Below are 9,786 nucleotides of genomic sequence, written 5' to 3'. Positions count from 1 at the left end.
GGTCACAGGTCACTGGAATAAAAATACAAAGTATGGCAGCATTGCGTTGCATGAGTTTCATTTATAATCGTGTCTAAATCAACAAGGCCCTTGTTTTTTGACAAACAATGACCTTTCAGAGGTCAAATTGCTGTCAAGAATATGAATTGGCTGCTTCACAGCAATAAATTCCAATGATAGTCCCAATGTTCCTCTGTTTAGCGCCCTTGTACATGATTGATCACAAAGCTCAAGTAATCAAATGTGGCCCTCTATGCATTATATAATATGCACAACCAGATTTGAATGGTCTGAGACTGGGTCTGAAAACGGCTGTTGTAGAATTTTCCTTAAGCGAGTGTATCATCTCTAGACTATCATCCTTCCGGTATAAGCTAGGCCAAAACGAGACACCTTGATAGTCTATTACCATAAACCTTGCTTACTAAAGTAGTCATTGGTACTAAAGACGTACTGTAATATGTGATGGTCCAGGCTGCCTTCAGTTAATTCTAGTTAATCTAAGTTAATCCAATACATAATTTAAATGTTTTGCTCATGTTCATCACATTTCAATGATATAATGATTTGTTCTACTTCAATGATTAATTAATGCCAAGATTCTCATTGCAACCCAACAAAAAAACAAAAAGTATTTCATCGACAAAATTTTAACATTAAATTGAAATTTTTACTTTCCTCTTGACTGAAATATGCCGTCACTTTATTATGGAATTACTAACGTTCTGAACTCATCGAATTTAGTTTGTTTTAATGCATGAAACATAGAATATTATATACCATATAACGGCTAAAATAAGTTATTAACATTATAAATGTTCAAACCTAAACTTAGACACTGTAACGTTTGCGACAAAGGCAGAGAAATGTTCTCTTGTTAAATTATTTATGTAGATCAAGATAACAGTACACTGCTAAAAAAAAAACCCGAATACCATCATCTTTTTTTTTAAGGATGACTACAGAATTCATTAATCTGATATTGTATCATAAATAAAGTGTAGGCCTGTATTATTATGCCGTTATATAACTTGCATATACCAAAGGTTAAGGTTGGAGTGTACTACAGTGGAAACCAGAGACTTAGGCACTGTAACATTTGCGACATAGGCAGAGAAATGTTCTCCACATTAAATTATGTTGGCAAGTTAAATTATAGTTATAGCCCTTTTACATTAATCATCGATTTTTTTTTGCTGTATTTGTGTTGTGTTTGCTGTTGGTGTTTGGGTTAGGGTTTCTATTGTTCATAGTTTTTAATCCTTTTGAAAATGTTGGCCCTTTTTGAACTTGATTCTTATTCTTTTATTCTTTATGTATTTTATCGTTATTGGGTTAACTTGGAATCTTGTTGCCTGTTTTTTTTGTTTTTTTGTTTTTTTGTTTTTTTTATTGGTTTGGTTTTTTTTTTAAATGTCATTTTGATGTTTTTCGCATGAATTTTTAGGCTTAATTTTGTTGTTATTGCTGTTAAGTCTCTTCTCATGATTCAGTTAAGTTTACAGCGAGTTGGATAATAAAACCAGAAAAGAAAAAATAGAAACTCACATATTTAGCGGGCAATCATACAATTGCCTATCATAAAGAAGTTGGCAGTCTGCCAATGAAACGTTACAGGTAATCTATTGTACGTTTTTTGGTTCAACATAAAAGTAATAATTCTAATAATTATCTTTCATTTTGTCACTGGTATTTTGTCATAGGCGTATTACCAATGAACTTATAATATTTATTCGGCATAAAAGAACAATTTAGCCAGAATGCGAGAATAGGCGAAAGCCCAAACAATCAATGTACTCGCTCCATAGAACACAAAATAAAAATAACAAATTTAAACTTCGATACTAAGAATTTAAATTGTAATTAGTTAATTAATACATTAAAAGAAGATGTTTTGTAAGAGCAGACTTAAATAATGAAATTGATTGATAATTTTGAATTTCTATTGGTAATTGTTCCCATTGTGTGGGAATATAACATAAACAGAATTAAGAAAAGTACCGTATTAAACTTTGCATTCCAATGTATAAGTCTACCCTTACATCGTTGACTACTATTTACATACTGAGAAAATGAAGTACAAAAACCTTTTAAAATTTTAAAACCTAGTACAAGTTTTTGAACTTTAAATGCATCTTTAATAGATAAAATATTAAGAGATTTTAGTTTATAGAATATGATGTCTCCCAAGAACCTTCTTTTCTAATCATTATTATTCTTGTCGGTCTTCTTTGAATACTTTCGATTCGGTTCAAATGTGATTTTTCAACTGGTACCCACATAGAAGCACAATATACTATAATCGGTAGTAGTAAAGCTTTATACAGGTTTAACACAGCAACCCAAGACATACTCTTACTGGATCGGATTATAAATCCAAGAAGCTTTCTGGCTTTACAACACACATAATTAATTTGTGTATGACATGATAACTTACTATATAAACACCAAGAAATTTGAATTCATTTACATAAGGAACAACTTCTGTTCCAATAAAATAATCACTTTGGTTAGTATAGTTAGTAAAGAGGACCTAACACTGATCCATGGGGTACACCTGATGTTACATTTACCCACTGAGATTTCTCTCCTCTTGGCTTGATAATATTAATAATTTAATTTGGATGGACAAGAAAAGCGGTTTGACGCAGTGGAAATGTTTTGGCTCCCCAACCTCAAGGTCGAGGTTTCAATCCTTTGCTGTGCATTTCGCTAGTGTATTTGAGCAAAGCACTATATGTACATTGCTTCAGTCTACCCATCTGTATCAATGAGTCTAGGAGTAACCTGTGGCGGACTAGCATTGGAGCATCATGCCGTACTCACATCCGCTTCACTCTGTGAAACTGGATAAGTCCAGCCCTATCAGCCCGGAGTTTAATTGATGCATATTCAACTAAAACGATATTATTTTTAGAGAAACATAGTGCAAATGGAACATTGAAATAACAATATAGCTATATACTAACATATACCGTAAGCTGCGTATTCGTCCACAGATCACTTAAACAATATAGAGCTTCCAGAGAGGAAGTTTAAAACAGTTGACTAAAGTGGATGTCACTTCGTATACGCTGAGCCATGGGAACCCTTCTATATCTTCAATTCCTCTGTCGATTCCATCTAATGTCAGCATTGTGTTGCCAACTTGATGGCAAAAATGCGAGTAGCGCATAGTCCTTAGGCAAAGACATCAATGATCTGTTTATTCCTTATGCAACGGCTCATGTGCATGTTAAAGAACACTGTGCACCCATCTGAAAAGAGCAGGGATTGTATATTGATGTAGGCCTACTGCACAATTTGCACCACCACAACTACAGAACTCTCAGCTCAATATGTTGAAGTAACAACATATTGGAAGGCGTATGGCCTAGTCCTATTTTTGACAACATATTACACGAATATTTTTTCTGCAGATTAAACAATGGCATAGTGCTCCACCTGAATGCAACACAGTGCTAGTGAGGTGAATGTACGTTTGAATGCATTTAGCACTTTATTTATTATATATTTATGAGGTGGATTAACACCTTCAGGGTCTACTGTTTCGAATGATCCAATTACTCACACCTGGTGGTTCACCATAAAAATCGGGCCCCTTATTTTTCACTCATAGCAGCCAAGCCCGAAGTAGCATTCGACTACTTGACAGTACGGTAACTGTTTTTATAATTACAAAAAAACAGAAAACAAATAAACAAAATCCCACAAACACACACTCTTTGGCAGATTTATTAGATTGGACCAGTTATTAACGCCTGTGTACTTTTGGGGAAACGCAAGTCCAAATGAGCCCCGAGCAACGCCCCCCCCCACCCAGTCTTACTTGACAATACTGTACATTTTTTTAATTAATTTTCAAAAAAAAATATATGGGTCCCGGCCGGCTGCGTCCCTACCCACCCTAGAATCCGCCTTGGCCCTCAAACATTGCAATTAAAAAATAAATAAATACACGATTACCCATCATAGTAGGCCTATTATTCAATCAATGTAACTTATACATTGTACATTTAGGTACCGGTAACATGTTAAAATTGATGTATATAGTCCTAGGCCTACTAATATGGACCTAATTCGGATATTTGGAGTGATAAAGGCCTCAACACCATCCATTGATCATAAAGAACGATGGTAATTTTTTGTTTAGAAATCTAGAGACCATAGAAACTGATCAGTGGCGGATTCAAGGGGCTTCCGGCGGCCAGCCCGCCCTCCCCTTAAATTTTTGAAAATTATAAAAATATGTGGAGAAAAAAATGAAGTTATATTCAAATCTAAGTCCAAGAGTACTATTTCCGGACATCGTGAAGTGCCATAGTCATAAATTTTCTTTCATCAGCCCAACCATGATGGGGCTGAGTGGTCTAGACCGTCATCCATCTGTATAAGTACCTCCCTGGGCCCTGTCTATTTAGAATTACTGAATTCGCCACTGCTGATGGAATTTAAATAGAAAATTAGCTGGTTTTAGAGTAGGCATACGGTAACACGATAACGTGCTCACTCTTTCTTTTCTTCTCTCTCTGTCTATCCGCCTCTAATAACGATTGATTAAATTATTGTTTGATGTCGATGCTTATTACCGTATATTGGCAACGCTTAATGATTAAGCATGCAACATATGCACGCTAATACAATGGATGTACACAAATGACGATTTATGCATAGACCTGTCCGTTGAAGAAATTGCTAAAGATAAGGTGTCATGGGTAAATCTATTTTAATTGTATGTATGTCCTGATAAATGCAAAGTAACTAGTCACAAGACTTTAACACAAATTGTATGTTAACTATACCATTTTTGAAATAATGTTTGAATATATAGGCCTACATTGCACGCAAATATTCAACTTAATAATGTGTGTGCAAAACATTAGTTGATTATATTGTTAAATAGTCACACGATATTTTTGGACATTGTCTAATAATTATATAGTCTTTACAGCCATAACAATAACGTGAGTAAAAATACTTTACTGATATGCAAGGAGCCTCCAACATTTCCTCGCCCCGGGCCCAATGATTCGTTGTTGCGCCACAGTTCTTCCAACAACAGATCAGACCATAATGATGTAGGTCTGTATCGAAATAACCAGGCCTATGATCACCAGATTTGCAAACTGGAACCACTCCGACCATCTTCTAATCAGTCTTGAAAATACCAGTTGAGACCCACTTATTTTCCAGTGTTTACTTTGTGAAAATAGTTACGGAAGTTACGCAAGTATTAAACTTAAAAACTTCCTGAGTACAGTGATGGGGATAGGCCTTATACAATCACCCAAGGTTACAGCAAAAATGAGAAATACTTTTAAACAAATTCTAAAATGTCGAACAAAAACCTGCGTGCATAGATTTCAATTGCCTTAGATATTTTTTTTCAAAAGCATTTTTCAGTGCGTCGTTATTATAATATATTACCTAAAGACAACTCAGACGCGACATAATTTTTCCAGGCCTATAATATTAGCTTTGAGGAGAAAGGTGAAACTATGTAACACTAAAGTTTCCTGGATGCAGTGACGTGCAAATAAGCCTACAAATCACTGGACGATACAGACAAATCTGATTAACACCTAAATTGAGTAAACAAGGAAAAAACAGAGAAAGCTCCTGCGTGCAGGGATTTTGTTTTCAAACGCATTTTTTCCAATGCGCCATACCCAGACATCCGGTTACTGGTATATTAATGACAGTTTTTCAATAGCGAATAATGTAAAGCAGGCCCCACATATTCAGCTTCCTTTGGAAAAGGATTCCACGGTAAAGTGGCATTCGAACATCCAGGTTACCCAATTGCACTCTAGGTGGAGAAACAAAGTGGTATATAATTATTGTTATTTGGTATAATATAGCGCCTTCCCTTCAGTTTACGAAGCGCTTTGTTTTCTATGGCCATTGATTCCACTTCTCCCATATTGGCGCAATAGCAGGCAACCCCACCAGGTACTCATTTATTTTCCTCGGTGGAGAGAAGCAACGCAGATAAAGTACCTTGCTAAAGGACACAAGCGAAGTGCACAGCGAGGGAATGAACACTGACACCGAGTTGGCAAAGCAAACCACATGTAAAGTGCCTTGATTATTCAGGTTGAATAGAGGTTGAACTCAAATATTTCCAAAGTGTCCCATTCATAAAAATAAAAAAAACGAGTGTTTCCGGAATAAGTGTCCTTTGTTTCCTAAATGTTTTCCGAAGGACGAGGTTTTATCTTTATGTACTTTCTATATTGTATAATTTCCTGCAACCGATAGATAAGGGAAATTGTTATTTTTCGAAAGCACATTGATGTTTGTTAATCAGAGGTGTCTGTTGGCATTTTTGTACATTTACTATAGGCCTAATAATAATAATAATAGATTATAATAGATTTAATTACCAAACATCACCCATTTTTTGATAAAACATCTAAAATGTATGATTTATGAGTAGGCCTATTATATATCTAAACAGCGAACATTGGATTTGGGCAACACAAAGTTGTTTTGGGCATAGTGATGTTGATGTTATTCACTACCACATCCCACATCAAAATATGGCTTGAGCAGGTCGCAGGCTTGAGGGCCAATTCCAAAGTCTTCTTATATCAACATCATTATGTCTATGTGCGTCGCGAACTGTGAAAACATTGAGCCCCAGTTATATTCTTTTGTTATTGTTTCAAAATGTATGCAATAGGTTAATATAAATAATAACATAATATCAAACTAGTACTGTATCAAACGTAGCACAAGCCATCCCAGATTGAATTTGTTACTAATCTGATTTTTTTAAAATAGAAAACAAATAAAAAAAGCACGTTGATGATTTCAGCCTTTCCAAAGAGGTATCTCAGACTAACGATAACATACCGTAAGTCAAACATGCTCAATCAAACAACAGACCTATAATACTTACAAGTGCCTAATGGTTGCTTCATACTGCGATATTTTGGAATCCGAAAAAACAACCAATGTACTGCTGTGATAGAGACTCAAAATGGACGAAATATCTGCAATCCACAAAATGTACGTAACCCGCACAATAGTTGGGGAACCGAAAAACTGATATTCGATTACTGTAGTATCAGGCCAAGTAAATATGTTACACGTTGACAAAATTATGTTTATGGTGGGCGGAGCGAGTCGACTGGCCAATGTCATCACAATGTTTTATTAAATCAAAAGGGGGTTGATAAATGAATGGGCGATCAAACAAGCAAATATTCGATTATAATACATAATAAAAAAATCCAAACGTAAAGCAAAGCATCAAAGAACCGAAGAAGAAAGGAAGAAACGCTTGAATACACCAAAATGGAATATCGGTTATACATAGCCTACTTGGAAATGGAAGCTCAATGCACAAACTGAGAGTGTGTATAAGAAAGTATAATACATACTCCAAGTCAAATACACGCCATCGTGTTGGGATTCAATATTTCGACATTAATTATGTCATCATCAGGAGAATGTGTATTGCAACGTACTGTAATACTGGGATACCACCGCCCATGAATGTTTTTTTCCGGGACGTTTGAGACAGTGACGATTCCTAGGGCTATAGATTCAATATAACGCCTCCCCCTGAGTCAGCAATAATCTCATGGATATTTAAAGATTTTCCTGCTGCTGTCGAGGGTTTAAATGCGATATCCAAAGCTCGAGCGACTACCTTATTAGTGGAAAACATAAACCGACAAGCCGTACTGTAGTAGACCTTATTACGATGAGTATGAGGTTAAACAGACTTGAACCCCCTTCTTTTTTTTTATCATAAAAGAACATAAAATAAATAATAATTAGGTATCATCTACAAAATACTGAAGGCCTTTGTTAGGAATGTACTGTCACTCATACGTACAACTTGTACGAAATGAAATTTGTTTACCTTGATGTCTGAGATCTAAAAATTTAAATGACCCTCCAATGTACACCCTTGACTGATTCGTCGCCAACACATAATACTATCTTCCTTGTAACTTGGTTAAACCTTTCCGAATGTTTCATTCAGATCCGTTTTCGAAATATTTTGTCTGGGACGTTTTCCTTTCAAGGGTCCTCAGATCCACACCATACTGCGGATCATCACAACAATTTAATTATTTTTTTACAAGACCTTATAGAAGTATTATAGAATGTTTCATTTAGACCCATTGGATTTTTAAAAAGAAATATTTAGGTCTGGGTCCTCAAAAATTGAAAAGACCCTCAAATCTACACCCTTCACTTGATCCTCACTAACACATAAACATTTCTGTGCAAACAAATGAGAAAAATATATGCAAGAAAAAAAAATCAGAACAAAAACAATGGCTTTTGCCAGTACTGCTGTGAAAAGCCAATAATAATAATAATCTCAAGTTTAAGCCTACACATATCAACATAAGGATAATAGCAATAAAAATCATAATAGTTATTGTTATCATAATGATAGTAATAATGTAGGTGGTCTTTAGTGTATACCATAGTAGTTTTATTGTTTTATTGTGTTTACGTTAAATGCATTTTATCATTGAGTTTATTTATAATAAACGGTAATTGTAGCGTCATCGTCGCTTCATGGATAATGTATTCATGAATAATGTAATCATGAAGATACACAGAGTACAGTACAATGAGAAATGATAAAACAACATTATAATTAGTTGTCATAAATTACGATACGTTTTTGTATCTTCCTATATAGAAAACAAGTACCATTGGTTACCTGAAATCAAATATATTATAGTTTATTCGTGTCATAATTATCGTCACCATTATCATCATCATGATAATTATTAGCAGTGGTGGCGCCAGGACCTGCCTGACGGAGGGGCTAAATGCCCCGACGGGGGCTAGTGGAACGAATCGAGTCTCACTTGGCTGGGGGCCAGGGGGCCGCCTAGGGCCCCCCGCCGGGGGTCCAGGGGGATTCGCCCCCTGGAAGCCACGGATATTTGATGAATTATAGCGAATTTTTATTACTTACTTGATAGGCATCGAGTTACTATAATATGACTTCATGTAGGCTATGCTCTCTAATGTTGAAATCAGCTTCCAAAACCAAAACATTTTGAATAAAGCAAGAAACAAAGAGTATGCAATGTAACCAACTTATTTTCAAATCATCATTCTTGAAAGTGAAATTCTATATTTTTGAAATTTTGCATGAAATCTGTCTATAATCTGAAAATTATTATTATTATTATTATTATTATTATTATTATTATTATTATTATTATTATTATTGTTGTTATTGTTGTTTTTGTGATGAAAAGTTAACACAAACAATATGGTGGCTAAACGAATATTACATGTAAATATTTTTTTTAATTTGTTTGTTCCCCGACAAAATGTATCGCCTTCCCCGACGGGGGGGCTATGCTTCCCCGACGGGGGGGGGGGGCTATAGCACCCAGCCGCCCCCCCTCTGGCGCCACCACTGATTATTAGGCCTATTGCTACTTATACTGTACTTGTGCATTTACGTCAAGTAAACAAATTTCATTCGTACAACTACGAGTGACTGAATGACAATCTTAAAAAAAGAGGCCAGGCTAGATCTATAATGTTTATTTTTGTAATCACAACCTAATCAATTATTCACTTCTAAAATATATATTTCAGAATTATAACAAAAGGCAGTTTAAGTCTGTGGTGTTCAACTACTGTACTCTTCATCAAGGCTTGTCAGTCAAACCTAATTTTAAGCTTTCAATCACACACTGGGGACAGGCGGGCCGCGAATATTTGTCCTAGGCAGAAAATGGTTTGTCGTTTCCGAATCTACCCCCCCCCCCCTTTCAGTGTAGTGAGACA

The 9,786-nt window shown here is 35.4% G+C and overlaps 1 protein-coding gene across 4 annotated transcripts in view; it reads right to left on the bottom strand.

Moving 5' to 3' along the window:
• The window catches only part of LOC117107317 (melanopsin-like), a 16,431-nt gene extending 9,294 nt beyond the window's left edge, over nucleotides 1-7,137 (bottom strand). Inside the window, exons 1-2 of one of the 4 annotated variants that reach the window (XM_033248961.1) lie at nucleotides 6,905-7,137; nucleotides 2,970-3,257 (exon numbers count right to left, since the gene is read on the bottom strand). The gene's annotated coding sequence lies outside the window, so the exon portion shown is untranslated. Of the gene's footprint in view, nucleotides 1-2,969; nucleotides 3,258-4,983; nucleotides 5,408-6,904 lie in introns of those variants that run through there. The other 3 variants (XM_033248962.1, XM_033248960.1, XM_033248963.1) reach the window with 3 other exon arrangements.
• Nucleotides 7,138-9,786: the final 2,649 nt, after the last annotated feature.

Source organism: Anneissia japonica, unplaced genomic scaffold (assembly GCF_011630105.1).
Source record: "Anneissia japonica isolate Jap-2015-1 unplaced genomic scaffold, ASM1163010v1 scaffold211_len1577895_cov191, whole genome shotgun sequence".
NCBI classification, from domain to species: domain Eukaryota; kingdom Metazoa; phylum Echinodermata; class Crinoidea; order Comatulida; family Comatulidae; genus Anneissia; species Anneissia japonica.
This window is presented reverse-complemented; position numbering and strand designations above follow the sequence as displayed.